General features: G+C 46.7%; 1 protein-coding gene across 4 annotated transcripts in view; it reads right to left on the reverse strand.

Annotated features, from left to right (window-relative positions):
* Positions 1-18,374, reverse strand: part of GRID1 (glutamate ionotropic receptor delta type subunit 1) — a 777,975-nt gene that overhangs the window by 179,290 nt on the left and 580,311 nt on the right. The gene's annotated exons all lie outside the window — the stretch shown is intronic.

Here is an 18,374-nt window from a genome sequence, read left to right on the forward strand (position 1 = left end):
GGAAAGGATTCCCTATTTAATAAATGGTGCTGGGAAAACTGGCTAGCCATATGTAGAAGGCTGAAACTGGATCCCTTCCTTACACCTTATACAAAAATTAATTCAAGATGGATTAAAGACTTAAATGTTAGACCTAAAACCATAAAAACCCTAGAAGAAAACCTAGGCATTACCATTCAGGACATAGGCATGGGCAAGGACTTCATGTCTAAAACACCAAAAGCAATGGCAACAAAAGCCAAAATTGACAAATGGAATCTAATTAAACTAAAGAGCTTCTGCACAGCAAAAGAAACTACCATCAGAGTGAACAGGCAATCTACAAAATGGGAGAAAATTTTTGCAACCTACTCATCTGACAAAGGGCTAATATCCAGAATCTACAATGAACTCAAACAAATTTACAAGAAAAAAACAAACAACCCTATCAAAAAGTGGGCAAAGGACATGAACAGACACTTCTGAAAAGAAGACATTTATGCAGCCAAAAAACACATGAAAAAATGCTCACCATCATTGGCCATCAGAGAAATGCAAATCAAAACCACAATGAGATACCATCTCACACCAGTTAGAATGGCAATCATTAAAAAGTCAGGAAACAACAGGTGCTGGAGAGGATGTGGAGAAATAGGAACACTTTTACACTGTTGGTGGGACTGTAAACTAGTTCAACCATTGTGGAAGTCAGTGTGGCGATTCCTCAGGGATCTAGAACTAGAAATACCATTTGACCTAGCCATCCCATTACTGGGTATATACCCAAAGGACTATAAATCCTGCTGCTATAAAGACACATGCAGATGTATGTTTATTGTGGCACTATTCACAATAGCAAAGACTTGGAACCAACCCAAATGTCCATCAATGATAGACTGGATTAAGAAAATGTGGCACATATACACCATGGAATACTATGCAGCCATAAAAAATGATGAGTTCATGTCCTTTGTAGGGATATGGATGAAATTGGAAATCATCATTCTCAGTAAACTATCACAAGAACAAAAAACCAAACACCACATATTCTCACTCATAGGTGGGAATTGAACAATGAGAACACATGGACACAGGAAGGGGAACATCACACTGTGGGGACTGTTGTGGGGTCGGGGGAGGGAGGAGGGATAGCTTTAGGAGATATACGTGATGCTAAATGACGAGTTAATGGGTGTAGTACACCAGCATGGCACATGTATACATATGTAACTAATCTGCACATTGTGCACATGTACCCTAAAATCTTAAAGTATAATAATAATAAAATAAAATTTTTTAAAAAGATGGCAACAATAGACACTGGGGACTCCTAGAGGAGGAAGGGAGGGGAGAGTGGCAAGTGTTGCAGAACTAACTATTGGGTACTATTCTCACTACCTAGTAATGAGATCCATCGTAGCCCAAACTTCAGCATCACACAATATAACCATGTAAGAAACCTGCACCTATACCCCCCGAATCTAAAATAATAGTTGAAATCATTTAAAAATTTTAAATTTTTTGTAAAAGAATATTGTTGAAAAGGGGGTTGAGAAATATGTATTCCAATTTATTTGGTTTAAAGAACTGTATATGAGAAAATAACAACATTAGGCATCTCTTCAGGCAGGGAGGAAGTGAGGACTAAACACAAAAGAGTCACTCTCTTTGTGGGTGGGGAGCAGGACTTTCACTATATAATAGTTTTGTTCAAATTTTTGCACCACATGAATATATAATATAATCAAATAGTTTAACAATCAAAACAGATTTAACCTAATGAATTTTTTTAAATATATGTAACTGAGATCAGAAAAAAAAAACATACTCAAAAAAGCATTGGTGGTTTCATTAGTTAGCCAGATGGTCTAGTTAGAAGCCATGCACTGAAGAGACTTGGGTTTGTGTCCCAACCTAGGCACAACACCTCCACGTTCTTAACTACGATGCCCTTGCCTGCTGGAGGAAATGGTTGGTGTAAGGCCTTTGCTGCTCCAAGAGAAGACTACAAAGATAAGCAAGCAGCTCTTGATGTTATGGGCCCAGGAATAAGCACTTCACCTATGCAATGTCAAATAAAAATTAATCCTAAAAACAACCCTTTTTATAAGGGACAGAAGTGAGGCTCAGATCAATTTCATGCTTTCCACAACAAAGAACGTAGAGCAGACAATTGATAGCAGAGAAAAATATAAAAGGTTACTAAATAAATATGAAATACTCTCCCACCTTCTCCACTTAGGAGAAAAATAGAAACACACGCAAGACAGTGCCAGGGTCCTGGCTGGGGCAGAGCTGAGGTCACCTCTCCAGGGAAGTGGCAAGAACTGGGGTGGCCTGTGTTGAGACCTCCACATAGCCAGTAGCCGAGGGGAGGCAGCAGAAGGGGAGATCACTGCTTGGAAACCACACCTTAGAATGGAGGGCTCTACCAAGCGCAGCGACCACAGCCCTAACTCAGATTGTCAAGCCTCTATGTCAACAAGCAAATGCTACCGGTGATCCAGGTGCCCAACATCCTCTCCCAACGCAGAGGAGGTTGGCCTGCAAGGGCACTGGCTCTCTGAACTGAGTAAAGTGAGGCAGGGATGAAGCTAACAGCCATGTTCTGGCATAGTCCTCAAATCTCTGCTGTGTCCACTGAATCTCAAGTCTGCTAGTCCTTGTGTGGCTTGCTCACTAGCCAAACTTTCTAGGGACACAGGGAGGCAGAAAGCAGACCACAGTGAGAGGCTAGCAAAGAAATGCATTTGCTACCTATAGCTACAATAAACTGTGGTATTGGCAGCTGAAATCATTATCTGGATAAAAACAAACAGCAAATTTTACAATAAAATGCATTCCTTCCCACTGTAATGGGAAAGGGTCCTATATCAGCACAAACCTCCACCTTCCTCTCTAATTCTCCAACCTAATGTATAATTACAGCTGGGCACCTTCTTCTCTGGCCTACCAACCATGCCCTCTGCCCTAATAAGTGGGCATCTAAATCAGGGAGGTGGGGATGTTCCCAGAATTAGCAGTGGGCAAAGGCCAATGCTACAAAAACCTGGGGTCCACTCTCTCCCCTGGGCCCTCCTTTCTCCCAGCCTGTAATATTTCCAGAAGAGCTTTGCCTACCTCCAGCCTACTGTCCACTCAACAAATCCATTCATATCTGCTAGGAGTCTCCATAATGCCTGTCAACTTTGCTGAACATTGGTATCCTTGGAAGACTTTAAAATAGACTGATGCCTGGCTCCCACACCTGGGCTTATGATGTAAGTAGAATGGGGTAGGACCTGGGCACTGGGATTTTTAAGAGCTTCCAGGTGATTCTAACATACAGCAAGGACTGGAGACCCATGTCATATTGTTGTCTTGTTTTGTTTCTTTGAAGTTCTCATCATGTGTCTTCATAGAAATTACAATCTAATGGAGAAAACAGCCATGATTTCATATAAAAGGAAATTGCCAATTTACTTGCTTTTTGCCTACTAAAGAGACTTCTCAACTGGTCATAGCTCAGGATAGGAGGATGAACCGACCATGGGACTCTCCCAGTTTTCGCAGTGAAAGTCCTACCTCCCAGGAAATTCCTTAGTCCTGGGCAAATGAGGAATGTTGGTTACCACAGCCAAGGACACAACATCACTCAGCAGTGATAGACAGGCATTCAGCAATCATCAGACACTCTTGTATGCAGAAATTTAGTCCTAATTAAAACTAGGGGGATGATATTGAGGAAAGAATAAATCCACACCCCAAATGTATTTCTGTACATGGTCTATCATCTCAAGACTCATTAATTAACAATTCTTGGGCATCTTGGTGTCAGGTTCTGTTGTCCGTGGGATCTGTTGGAAGACACTATGTCCTGTTGTGGAATTCAAGAGATAAATAAAAGACGAAGCTGGAATCAATGGGACTAGAACTACATGGACGAGAAAAGGGGTTCTGAGGAGCACACACAGGGAGCATTGGCACTGGCCCTGGAGGGGCTCTGGAAGTGTCAGAGCAGCTGTGAGAGCTCAGGGGCATGAGATGAACCCGTGTCTGGCACACCTGCTAGACAAGCAGAAACTCCAGTGGGAATCATGATGGGGACCAGGGCCATGCAGTGACAAGGTGAGGAACAGGTGGCTCAGCAAGGTAAGAGGTAGGCCAGAGCAGGGGTTGGGAGGTGGGGACAGCATTGGATGAAGTGTCACTGGGAATGAAATGCCACTCCAGGGCTAGGTTGTCAGGAACCATGTGGTATTCACCCCCAAAAAATATTCATTGTGCTTCCCTTTTCTGCTCATCATTATAGCACCCCAGGATAGTGTGATAAGCAAAAAGATACAGTTCCTGACCTCGGAAAACTCACTTTCTAGTGCATGGGAAGAGGAAAAAACAAAACAATTTCAGGGCAAGGAGACAAGTTTGACCTGTGTGCTGTGCTGATGATTTGTATTTTAACTTACACTCAACAGAAAACCAAGAATTCTCAGCAGTAAAAACAACATAGCAAGGTGTTTTAGAGAAACTTCTGAGACAGAAAAAGTATACGAAAAGCCTTCAAAGCTTCTGAGCCAGCTTCCTGAACACCCAGCCTGGAGGCAGATAGTACAGGTCAGACCCTATTTCCAGTCTGCCATGCTGTGGGATCCTGGGTGAGCTATGCCTCCCTTCTGCAAAATGGGGCCAATATCAGTGCTTAATCATGGAAGACCAGACAGATATAGCTGGGAAGAGTGTGGAATAAAGACAGCATCTCCAGGAAATAATAATATTTAGAGGAGGATGAAGGAGAAGGAAGCAGCTATGAAGTCTGAGAAGCAGCCAAGCCTTTAAACAAAAAACAGTTCTGGAAATGATTTAAGTTGTCATTTTTCAAAATGTTTTCAGTGAAGTTAAATACTTTTCTTTCTTCATGCTGTTCATGCAACCAAGCTGCTGTTGGAGAAAAGTTGGGTGAAAAAGCTCTGCTGCCTGTCAAGGAAGGAAAATGTAGCTCGGAAGCCCCGGCCCAGGAGGACCTTGTCGAATTTGCTGCTGTTTCTCACTCTACGAAGGCCTCCAGGCAAACACATAAAGCACATCAAATGGGAACAAGACTCAATTTTTGTTCCCCTACTTCACTCTACTGGAAAAATCCAAAACCTGCCTTAGGAGAGTGAAATCTCTCTAACTTGATGGGAGTCTTCTCAGTTCTCCTGCCAGGGTTTCATCCCTGCCATGTGGTGCAGGCATCAGATGCTCACTGAGTACCCACTGGCTACTGCATGCCAGGCCCTGTGCTCCCAGCAGACATCACCACTCCCGGATGTTTCAGAAGGACAGACACCCAGGTAACGATAGACTCCTTTGCAAATCAGAAAGGACAGGCTCAACTGATCCTCTCCCGGCCCAGGCTGGGCTTTTCTGTTTTAATCAAAATATGTTGAATACCAGAAAGATTGGACAGCATTTGACAGCATTATCCACTCTACAAGCAGAAATGTGACGAGGTTAATTACATGCCCCTTCCAGGCATGTTCTATGAGTTTGCCCCTGAATGAGCAGTCACTAATACCTCCTAATCTCACACAACAGGCACTGGCAATGCAGCCCTGTGGAGATGAAGACGGAAAGGGAAAAGGAAAGTTACACATGGAAATGATGGGTGCTTTCTACGAAGGCACCATGTGCAGGGAAGCAGTCCTTTGCATTTGGACCTGGTTGGCTTTGCATGCGAGCAGAGTCTGTGGGATGTTGGAAAGATGCCTGCCGGAGAAAGGGAAGGGGTAAATGACTAGGGCAGGTGTAGCACCATGCAGATTCTCCATCCCACCTTCTTTCCAGGCACTAGCCCATGTCATGTGCTCCCTTAAGGCTCAGCAGTGCCAAGTCAAGATTGGATGAAACAAAAGGGGCAGAGCAGCTCTACCTTGCACCATGCTTGGCATTGGGAGGACATCTTGAGATCTTTGTCTAATCCCAGCCCTAGAGCATCAGAGCAAATTTACCAGAGAGGAGAGGAGGATCTGCGAGGCCACTGTCCACTCAGAGCCTTGCTGCCGTGGGCACTGCAGTCCAGATAGACCAGAACCACAGCCATCAGCAGCTGGGATTCAGAACATGCCCAGATGCAATGGCCACCACATCCCCCACAGATTTACAAACCCAGGCCTACCTGGAGGAGGTAGAGGAGGAAGTGGGGCTGGAGTGAGAAGAACTGGTATAATCTGGTGTTACAGAGAGCCCTGTTTCTCATCCTGCACCACTGGGCAGAAGTCCTGTTTCTCCTAATTACTATTCTGTGACCTTGAGCACATTACTTAACTTCACTCAGCCTCAGCTCCCCCATCACTAGGATGTGGATGATAATCCCTCGTATGGGGCTGCTGCTTACCAGTACTGAGCCGATGTTTTCGAAATGCCTGGCACACCGTGGGCCTCATACAAGGTTAGTTATGCCAATGGCACTTCTGAGCCAGCTTCCTGAACACCCAGCCTGGAGGCACATAGTACAGGTCAGACCCTATTTCCACTCTGCCATGCTGTGGGATCCTGGGTGAGCTATGCCTCCCTTCTGTAAAATGGGGCCAATATCAATGCTTAATCATGGAAGTCAAGTCACAGTGGTGTTCTGAGGATTAAATTAGGCATTTGATGCAAAGCCATTCAAAAACTTCCTGGCACATAGTGCTTTATAAATAGCTGTTGCTATTATAATTGCACAAGTGTGGTCTTGTAAAGAGAGACCAGAAAATGCCCTGCCTGGCCCAGGGGTGTGTCCATGGTGAACACCAGAGTGCTTGGAAACCCAGTTTCCAAAGGAGGGCCAAGCAGCCACTGGGCTCAGGAGCCCACTCCTGGGAAGGAATGATTTTCTCTATTACATGAAGTTTCCTCCAATCTCTACAGAGTTTTGGAGGGCTCGCCTGATCTCCCCAACCAGAAGGGGAAATGAAGTAGGTGCTTCTAGGATTAAAAGCTGGCATTTGAATCTCTGCTCACAGATGGAAAGTAAAAGTAGCAGAACCCAATTTTAAAAAATCAATATCAAATTAAGGATAATTTTTCCTCTGCTAGAAGGAGACTAAAGCTAATTCCCCTGGACTTCTGAGTCATAATATCATTTGGGGAAGAACATTTCCCTTCAAATATTGAGACATCTCTGCGTGCTCCCACTATGCCACATAAGCATGATTAGCTCCATCAGAAATTAATCCTTTGTTCCCTGAAATCCATATAGTTACTTTTTTGTAGTATGTCTCTGACAAATGAATAATCTACTTTTGTAAAATACAACATTATTGATTACATGAGCTGCAGTATAGCAGTGGCTGGCCAGTTGCAAACGTGGTGGTTGAGATGATAAAATGCCTGTGTGATGCTGGAGCGTAGGTAACAAGTGGGTGACTGAGGGTCAAACTTTCAGACCACAGCATGTGACTCAGGAAATGCTAACTCATTCCCTCAAGCCTCCTGAGTAAAATCTGTATTTAAAGAGCACCTACTACATGGCTGGCCTCATGTTGGGCATTTTACACAGAGGACAGTGTTATATAAGCCTGTGAAGTAAATATCATGGTCTTCAATTTCCAATGAAGAAAGAGAGATATATTGTACATTTGAAGAAAAAAAAAACAAAAACTAGTTCAAGATCACACAGTCAGTAACTTGCTGGGCCTGGATTTATACACAAAAATGTCTGGGCTTAGAATCCATCATCTTAATCACTAGGCCCTGACAAGCTCTTCCAGACCTCAATGGTTATTTAGGAGGCCAGGAATTCTCAATGGTTTAACATTGGTTTGATCTATTTTTGTTAGTCTTTTTTCTCAAAATTAATCTTCCTAAAGACAAAAAATTAAAAGTTTAATTACAATAAATCCAAATTAATGTTCTCATAATAATTTCATAACATTTTTAAAATGTTTACAAAGCCAGCCAGGTCTGGGAGCTAGTGCAATTAGCCCAAAATCACAATAACAGCAATAATACGAATTACGACACTTAACAACTGACCCTCAGACAAGAAATGTGAGTGCACATGCACACACACACACACACACACGCACTTACACACACAGTAATCAGAATCCACATTGTAACATCATGCAAGGAAATGTTTGGAAAATTGACAATCAATGCCTTTTATGAGATCTCTATAGGACGGGCAGTATCATTGTCTATTGACAGCTTGAAAACAGAATTTCTTCATTCATTCAGCAAATGTTTATTGAGCATGCCAGGCCCTGTTCTAAACCTTGGGGACCCAGCAATTAAAAAAAAAGTAAAAATCACTGCTGTCTTATATGCTGCAATTTAGTGAAGGCAGTCTAATACAGGTGTTATATGGGATGAGCAATGGGAAGTGTTAGAGTTGAAATGTTAAGTGAACAAAAGAATCTCATTGAAGAAGAGTTATGAGTAAAAACCTTGAAAGATAGGGGGCAGTAAGGCAAATGAGTATCAGGGAAAGGGCATTCTGGGCTGAGGGAGCAGCGAGTGCAAAGGCCCTGAGGTAGATGCATGCCTGGTGGGCATAAAATGAGTGCAATACTGCCAGGGCAGCTGCTGTGGAGCCAGGGATGTCACAGGGGACTGGGTCACATGGGCCTCAGAGACTATTCTAGAAAAGATGCAAGTTCAAATTAGTGTACGTGCATGTCTAAATCTTCTTCCAGGAGGAATTTTGGGAAGCTGACCCAGTTAATTGCAATAAAAGACACACATTGACATGGGATCAAAAGAAGAAAGAAAATGAATAAGGATGGAAATAAACTACAGCCAGAACAGCACTAGAAATGCCTAAAAAGATGATCTCTCCACGTCTCCAACAGCTGGGCCTCACTTTTCTTCTCAGCCTCCTAGGAGTCACAGTTGGCACAAACAGGGAAATGCTATTCATCACCAAATGCACCATCCCCAGAGAATAAGTGCCAACAACTCAATCTGAGGGATTAAAACTGTTTTTGGCATTGTAATTAGAAAAGACTGTCTCCCGGGGGATCATATATCCAGACTCTGTGAAGCAAAGTGGACAACAGCATCGCTAGCAGCACCCTTGCAATGAAGGCGACAAGAGGCTTCCCAGACCCTGTTTCTTAGGTAAAGTGCAAGGTGCTCAAACCAGTTCTGCCAAAGGTGCAGAGAGGGCTGGGCATCTGAAGGCGCTACTCTCTGACAGAGAGACTGACCACACACAGGTTTATAATATCAAGAAGCGGGGCAAGACCTCTCATCCTTCATGTAATCCTCACCGAATGGAGTTCCTCGAATCTGATTTTATGGACAGAAAGAGAGACAGTGAGCTCAGGACTGTCGTGGCACTGCCCAGAAACCCACTGAATATAGCTCTTGTGGTTGCCAGGGGAGGACTAACCTCTGAGGCTTCGCAGAAAATAAACCAGAATGGAAATGACATACCTTTGTAGGAGCCAAGGATCTTGCTAAAAACACTTCGTCCTTGTGTCATGAGGTGAGCTGAGGATTACCACTGGTGGGAACAGGGATCACTTTAGAAAATTGCCACAAGTCTGCTTCAGTGCACAGACAAATAGGCAATCAGGGACCTGCCCAAAACTCCCTCTCATCCAGCATGGCCAGAATTGTTTTACTCCAAAAAAATATATAAAGCTGTTGTCACCAGAAGCTTACTTGAGCCAAAATAAAACCTCCCAAGAGTACCCAGAGAAGAGCATTCTTTGAGATAGCCTGGCCACTCCCAGGATGCCACATGTCATGTGGGGGTTATTGGTTAGTTGAGGTTGGGAGATATCGCTGGCATCAGGGGGCCCAGGGCCTTTTAAGAACAAGATCATGTAATGTTCAGCTTCTTTGTGATTTCCTAGGTGGGGCTGTGATGTAACCACTCTCCAACATGTCAAACCTTCAGCAAAATCTGCTACAGATTAAAGAGGAGCTGGGGAACATCTTGCAAAGGAAATAATGTAAATATTAAGAAAACTGAAACATGGACCTTCTCTTGCAAGAATTATTTTGAGGGTCTAAACAGGAATCATCTAGCTCAAGATGTTAAAAGCATGCCAGATGTAAATTAAAGAACTTTTACTTTCAATAGTGGGGTCTTTGCTCATCTCTCTGAGGCTCTGACTACATAAACCAATCCTCAAGCCCATAAACACTCCACAGCATGCACCTCAGGTGTGTCCAGGAGGCTAATGGGTAGTACAGACCTCTAGACAGAGGATCAGAGGCCACAGAGGACAATGGGTCAAGGGAGTTCTTCCTAGGGGACAGAACTAGAGTCTGTCCGGGGCACTCTGTCCACCGCCATGGCTAATGTGCTCATGGGGCTTCCCAGGAATTCAGCAACGCCCTGAATGATGGCCGTGCATCTCCCTTTCCCCCTTCTACCAAGTGGGATGCTTACTGCATTTATCCTGTCCCAATTCTAGGACCGTGTCTGGTGTGCTTTGGGAGCATGGACTGCGGACAACCGTGAGCATCAGTTTGCTTGTTTAAGCTCCTGAGTCACAGTACAGCAAGGAGCCCATCTTAAGCTAATGGAGTCCAGAAGTTCTGGGCTTTTGAATGGATCCAGAGGCTGGGTGGGATTTGAAGGTTGTCTGCTTTAAGGACGAGGTGTGCACGCTCTATGTGAGCGAAAATAAATGAAACATTTGGTAAACACAAGGGCTAACTACGGAAGAGTGTTTTCAGTGGTTATCAAGATTCCTTTTTTTTCTCTGAGCACACAATTGGACTGCATTTTCAGCCTCACTTTCCTGACCCCATGGCCATGTGACTGAGTTCTGCTCAATGAGATGTGACAGGTGACACTTCTAAGTCTGGCTACACAATTGCGGAGGAGATCCCTGATGCTCTCCCTTGTATGTAGATAGCATAATGTCACCCAGCATGGCTTCTGAACCAGTCATTTGATCTGGGGCCTGGCCTGACTGAGAGGCGCATGCACATGCACACACTTGTGCACCCTAGCAATCAGGAACACTCATTTTGGATTTTACACGAATGAGAAATAAACTGGAATGGGATGGAGATGCTTTTAAACTTACAGGCTAAATATTCAGGTAAAGAATTCACTATGCTGGTCTCTGAACACCCCAAACCTTCACTGAAATTCTGCTGTTGCAGCAGCCCTGTGTTAGAAGCTCCTTTACAAATCAAAGGAAAAGAGTTTGGTTCCACAGTGGTTCAGAGCAAAGCAGAGGAAACAGACCCACAGCAGGAAGCAAAATAATCACGAGATGAATTCCATGGATGCAGAAAGAGACAAGAAAAGTGGGGACTAGGATGGGGCTTCCCTGAGAATGACCACAGCTCTGCTGTGGCAGGCTTTGGGTTCCCCTCCATAAGCTGAATGAAATCTCAAGCTGTTTTTAAATATTGAAGGGATCATGACTTCTGGAGTCTAAGGCTTCTAGGCTAGACTGAAATATCTGTCTCCCCCAGTCGCCAAGGACGGGCACTGACTTCCTTTTTCAGTGTTCCAGGGACCTAGTAAATTCAGTAAAGCAGCCTCATTGGACTTCATGGTGAAGCCCCGGTAATAAATGGTTTACACCCAACTTTACCACCACAGCCATCTCCACCCCCAGACTCCCAAACCTGAAATCAGGAACTTTATGTGACTCAGGATAAAACCAAAGACAGATTGGCTCTCCTCCACCGGAAGAACAGGCAACAGCAGCCCAAAGTGCATTAAACAAATGCACACACACACATACCCCCACACCCACACACTACACACACCCCACAGACACAGACACATCACATGCACACACCACATATACACACATGTACATACCATACCCACACACTACACAGACACACACACGTACACATACTATACACATACACATACACATACCACAGACACACACACCATATACATACATATGCACACACAATCTCTAGCCCAGCTACATCATGCTGTATAAAATGAATTTTTTTCATGATATTCCCCCAAGTAGTTATCTTTCCAAATTACAGAGGCAGTGAGACCTGATTCATGAAGGGAAAGCTGCCTGAATCAATAGCCAGCCTAAGTGACACGATATGATTTTAGTGTGATTTCTACATCATTCACCAAGCACTCATTAGGCACCAACCACACACCAGACACTGCACTTGGCATCTGAGAAACTGGGTGCTGAGGGCATGATCCCTGTTCCCAAAAGGGTTTGTAGCAGCTGCCATGCTGGCTCTAGGATTCAAGATAACCTCTTCCAAGGGAAGTCACTAAACTCTAGCATTGATGTGACAACCCCTGCTCTTTCCTGGTTGCTCAGTGGTCCACCCCCTGCAGGCATGCCAGACTCCACAGGGCAGCAGGGTGCCTCAGGAGGGCAGCAAAGGGCTGGAGAGGAGCACATTGGAACCACGTGGGCCCGCAGGGCACAGCTTTCTCCCCGACATCCCTCCCACCCTGCTGCCTCACCCAGGGGCTTATTTCTATTGGCAATCTCAGTAGTGCACATCCACATTTAGATAAGTGGCACTAAAATAAAATGGACTGTAATTATTGTTATAGATTACAGTAATTACAGATGGGAAAGGGCCGATTAGATTAGCGTGCCCCACCCCCCGCCAGGACCCGGCTGATAGGAAGGAGATTTGTGCAGAAGGCAATGAACCTGCTGCGAGCATTGGATGTCACTATGGCCTCCCAGGGCCCAGGCTGCAAAGGGCAGGGCGTGGAGGAGGGGTAGTGGGAGGGAGAAGCTTTCAACCTGAAAATAAACCAGCCATTAAGAAATGGGGCCTCTCTCCAGCCTGCCTGGAGGTCACACCTGTGAGAGCTGGGGGCAGAGCCATGGCTGGGGCTTGCCCCAGGGCTCCCCCTCTGCCTCCCAGCTGCCATCCACCATCTCCCATCAATGCCTTGCAGCCCTGGTTAGAGCACAGCACCCATGGAAGACGACTGTGACATTGAGTGAGTTACTTATACACTCTCTGAGCCTTGTTCCCATTGGTAGCTGAAGAGACCATTCCCATTCATGCAGTGTGGTGGTGAGATCACAGACATAGTGAATCCAGGACAGTCCTGGAAGGGTTTGGTAAATGTGCCTGCCCCTGCCCTGGCCACTCCCAGGTATCCAGTTGGGCCTACTGGTGCTGACATCCTCATTGCCTGGATCTGAACACTCTGTCCTCAGGTCCATCTTGGCCATGCACTCTGCTTTTTCCTCTGAGTCTGCTGTCCACCCGGACCCAGTTCATAAGAGGTCCTGTGGGTGAAGCTAGTGGCCTGAGCAGCTCCTGCCATGTCCCGGGGCTGGGCACCCACCTCCCTGCTGGATTTGAAAAATGTAGGCCTCATTCCTCTCACTCATCCCTCCCACAGGAACTGGAGCTCTGCTTTGAATCCTGGGAGGGAACAACAAGGGGCTGATGTCGTGGGTATCTCCTGCCCAGCCAGCTCCATTTCCCTTCCAAGAGCCTGCCCAGCTCTGTGACATCCACTGCTTCTGAGACACACAGGACCACCCACTCGTGCGGACCACAGTGGAGCCAGGTAAATCCTCAGCTCAGCACACTGCCCAGTTGCATCCCCACCATCACCCAGCCAGCCTAAATGGGTGGGTCTGCTGCCAAGCCCACCCCGCCTTGCCCCTCTCTGCTGCTGTGCCCTGCTGTCATCTGACAGCCAGGGGCCCCCACACCACCAGCCACTCCCTCTCTCCGGTTTCTTTCTACTCCCGATGCTTCTGCTCCTGGGACTGAGAAGGTCCCCAGTAGCTCACAGAATCCATTTCCAAATCCCTCCCCAGGGTCTGGCCCTGGTTCCGCTCTTTGCTCTTGTCTCCTGTTACCCCTGCAAAATACTGAGCACATCGCAAGGATCTGCTAACTCATCGGTCACCCTCTGGAGACTATAAACTTCACAAAAAAAAAAAAAAGAAAAAGAAGTTATTTTGCCTTTTAATTACCCCTTAGCAGAATGTCTGACACACAGCAGACACCAATTAAGAGCTGATGAATGAGGGGGAAAAAAATCAGGAATTATTGACTGCCTAGATGCTTGCCAGCCTTTTCCTTTCATGGTTTGCTCTTTCTCTGTGGGAGAAACTTTTCTTATAAAATATGGCCAAGGCAGGGAGGCGCAGTGAGCCTGGCCAGAAGAGGCTCACGGTTGTCCGCAGTCCATGCTCCCAAAGCACACTTTGGAAGCCCCTCTATTCCTATTAGCACTTAATTATTATGTTTAGGTGTGTTCTTTCTTATGGTCTTGTCTCCCCTAAAGAGTGGGGTCCCCATTAAAGCAGGGATGAGTCTGTCTGCCCACGGTCTTATCTGTAACATCAACCAATGTGGCTGGCCCACAGTGGGGCCAGTGAAGTTTTCTTGGCCAACCTCATGAATTTACTCCACAGTGACAGGCAAACCCTAATTGTTACCACACATAAGTCATTACCCACAGACTTTTTCAGGCCTGAGTAGAGGTCTGGGAAGTCTCGTCGTCTTCTGGGTCACTGATTTATTCTTCCGTTAGGAAAGTCTTGCACTGTGAAATGGGACCTGTTTGCCTCCTCACTGTGGCTAGTTGGAGGTGCACAGGCACATATGGAGTGTCTGGAGCTGACCTCTAGCAACTAATCAAGTCCTTCGCAGATGAGTTGCTGAGCACCAGACTGCACCAGCCAGGAGGGCTTTCAGCTGCTTTGGAGATGTCAGCCCAAGTTAGGACTTGGCTGAGAAATAAAACTAAGCTAGAGAACTCGGGGTCAGTGGGAGGTAGGGTGGGCACATGCATTTGTATACTTAGCTTTCCACCAGTTTCATCTTGCATCTCTGTCCTCATTTTCTCTTTGCCCTAATTTCCCCCATTTCTTGATTAAGAGGGAAAAAAAACAAAAGATACCTCCCATTGTACATTAAGTGTTTCTGTAAACTGTCAGAAATCCTTTTCGGGAAGGAGGCAGAATATAAATAAGTAAATATAAATAAATAAATGAGCTTTGTCTTCTTCCCCCAGGGTGCCCCCTCTGCTTGGATTCAGGTCATCTACATGTCTATTTATGATCTATTTTCAAATTTCAGGATTGTGACTGTGTAAGCAGGAACCACAGAGCTGGCTCTGGAGCCAAGACACCTGCCAAAGCTGACACTGCACAGAGTACCGCCATCCGTGTGCAGGCTGGTGCCCACCCAGAGGGCCCTGGGGAAGATGCCAGAGCAGCCGCAGTGTGGAGAGGACCTGTGAGCACTCCAGACTGGGCAGCACTATCCAGGAGAATCATGGATAATATAAAGGTGTCTCTCTCCCTGGGTCTCAGCTTTAATTTATAGAACATGGCAGCTTGGAAGAAAGACCACCTCTTAGGGTGAAAATGGGTCTCAAAGCTCCCTGTGCAGTGCCCAGATCCAAGTATGCTTCCTATTATTAAACAACCCCTCTGGTGACACAGGCAGGCTTCAGAGGATGCCCTTTCAGCTGTAGCTTTATGAATTCCTTTGCCACAATTAAAGCAGCAAACACTTTCAGGTTTCACAGCTGAGACGAAGGAACCAGGCTGGCTTCAGAACTGCCCATGGATGGGAAAATCCCCCGGGAACCCAGGAGATTTAGGGGCCTCACAGTCAGGGTAGCAGAGGCCAAGAGCAGGGGGTGGGTCCTGAACATCCCCACACTGTGGCACTGTGATCTCATTCAATGCAAACCTACAGTCCAAACACAAGTGCAGTTTGCAAGTCTGAGTGATCAGGCCCTGGGACCCTCTGGCTTCCCCCAGGCTGAAGAGCCCCAAGTTCTGCAGTGGCAGCACCCGCCCTCATGGCTCTTGGCATCCACACCTGCTCTTCCATCTCCGGAGAGCCCTCTCCCTTTTCCTGACTCTGCCTCTGGCCTCAGCTTAGATTTACTTTGTCTGGAAGCTTTTCCCAGTGGGCAATTCATCCTCCTCCAGCCAGGCTGGGACCACTGCTGCATGTTCCTGGGTCCACCCACCTCTCCTATCACAGCGCTCCAGCATGACTGAGCCTGTCCACCAAAGCAGGTGAGGGCCAGCCCCAGATGTGGGAGGACAAGGCTGTGTTTCCCTTCGTCCTCTGTCATTCCCCAGCACCTGACTCCATGACTGGCAGATACCAGGAACTCAATAAATATAGATGGAACAAGAGAATGATTAAATGAGATGACACAGAGGCTGCCAAGCCCCAGCAGTTTGTCACTAGGCAATTGTCCTCAGGGGACCTGGCTCCACACCCAGAGGCCATTTCAGGCCTTGGGAAAGGGAAACTGGAAAGAAACAAACAAGGTCTGCATCTGTGAGGAGACTGCAGGACAGGCAGATGATGAGGGAGATTCAGAGTGGGGCAAAAGGATGTTTCTATCAAAGGAAGGTCCTGTCTGGGCAGAGGGAGTGGGGGGAAGGGTGTGGAGTTCAGGCCGTGTCAGTATGGGGCACCAGGGGATGCTGGGGTCACTAGGTTTGGGGCAGGCCCTGTCCTGAGTCAGACCAGGAGCCTCCTGGCAGGGAGCAGCCAGGCCCTTGGTCCCCTCGCCTTCTGTCTGGGTCAGGTGCATATGAGAATGGTCACCCCCCTGCTCCATGATTGGGCATCTGAGACAGAGAACAGCAGTGGCTGACTGTGCAGGGCCACCCGGCTTCTCAACCACCCGCTCCTCACAACCTCTCAAGTGCCTCGACCAAGCCCTTGTCCTGGCTGCACAGGACCCTCTCTCCCCAGCTCCTCCGCTCTTTAGAGACCAGGCACAGCCCCACTCTCTCTGAGCAGAGTAGAGAAACTTGCTGGGATTTGGTTCTAGCCTTCCTGAGGGCCTGGGGGCAACACACTCTACTGCCCCCATGGTTATCTACTCCCCTTCTAATCCTGCCTTTCCCAGAGACAACGAGTAACTTCACCCCTGGCGATGGCCACCCATGGCGACAGAAGCACACCAGACAGGCAGTGACACCCAATATCGATACCCACCTGGCAGCTCAGGTCCGAGCAGAACACAGATGTCCTCAGATAAGAGCATTTCAGGGAGCCCACAGACAACGTGACTGAGTCCAGGTTGGCCCCCAAATCCAACAGGAGGCCAAGCAAGGCAGAAACTGTGTTGTGGTTTCCAGCCACACCCAGGCCATGAAAGATGCCCCATGGTGAGATGGAGCACAGGACCTGAAGGCAGAGGCCAAAACCCTGACTTGCGCAATGCAGATCTTAGAAGAATTTTCTGAAAGTTCCCTTCCATTTTGAATCCTGAAAATTATGGAGAGATACACATCCAGGACAAAGTGAATCAAAAACTTGGAAAGAGAGAACTCACCAATTCTCACAGAAGCCAAGGACGGCCCCAGCAAGCTCCTGACCCTGGTCCCCAGTCCCTCCCTACACTTTCTGAAACAGGGAGCCAGCTCTCTTTGAAGGTGAATGATAACCAGAAAGAAAGTGACAATACATATATGAACAGAATGTCCCCAAATCATGAGTAAGGGAGGGAGAAGCCAGCATGGGGAGAAAAGCAGATAAAGAAAATGTAACAATCGATCACAAGGAATTATCTCTTAGGGGAAAAAAGATTAATAGTTCAGGCAAATATTCTCCCCAGTCTCAAAAAAGTTACAGAGAACATGGTCTCTTGAAGGAAAAAGAAATCTAAGAAGAGATACAAGAGTTCAAAGAAGAGATTATAAAACAACAGACAGAGATGAAAAGCAAATAGTTCAGCTTAGGGAAGAGACAAAGCCAGGGGACCCTGGGCTTTTGTGCAGGGGGCATAGGGAGAGGGCTGGGCTGTGGTCCAATGGGGAAGATGCAGTGTCAGAAATAAGAGAAGCAGCTGAGTCCCTGGGGCCCCCAGGCAGGAGGCCAGGGAGCCAGCCCAAAAGAATGTCCTCACCTTAGGTTCTGGAAGCCTAAGTGTATTCATGAGCTAGTGCATAACTTAGTTATCTACCCAAGCTGGCCAAACCACAGAGCATGGCTTTCCCCAAATCCTCCTGCCACAGGCCTGGGACCTCAGCCTCCCTGAAACCATCATCTACTCCATTGAAGGATCATGCCTCAACTGCCAGTGCCACCAGAGATCCGCCCTGATGCTCGAAGCTCCTGACGGTGGCAGCAGTCACAGCCACAGCAGCAGGAAGAAACAAGTTGTAGCTGTCAGCTCTAAAATGCAGACAGTGTTGTCCCCATCTCTGGATGATGCCACAGCACTTGGGGCCTCAAATAAATCCTGTATTCATATTTCCACCAGTGGAGGGAGCCCTGGCGAGGTGCCTTTCAATATTTTTAAAATGATTTTCCCTCTTGGCTGCACTTCATAAGTCATCAGACACTGGAAGCCAGAATCCTCTTTCTTGCTGGAATGATTTGTTCTCTGGCAGGATATAGGGTTTATGACTCTGGAGGAATCCAGCTTGAGATCTGAGCTGAGAGGTGCTGAAGGCCTCAGGATCCTGGTCTCTCTCTCTCCACTCCTCACAATGCTGGCTAAATGAAGT

This window comes from Pan paniscus, chromosome 8 (assembly GCF_029289425.2).
Source record: "Pan paniscus chromosome 8, NHGRI_mPanPan1-v2.0_pri, whole genome shotgun sequence".
Lineage (NCBI taxonomy): Eukaryota > Metazoa > Chordata > Mammalia > Primates > Hominidae > Pan > Pan paniscus.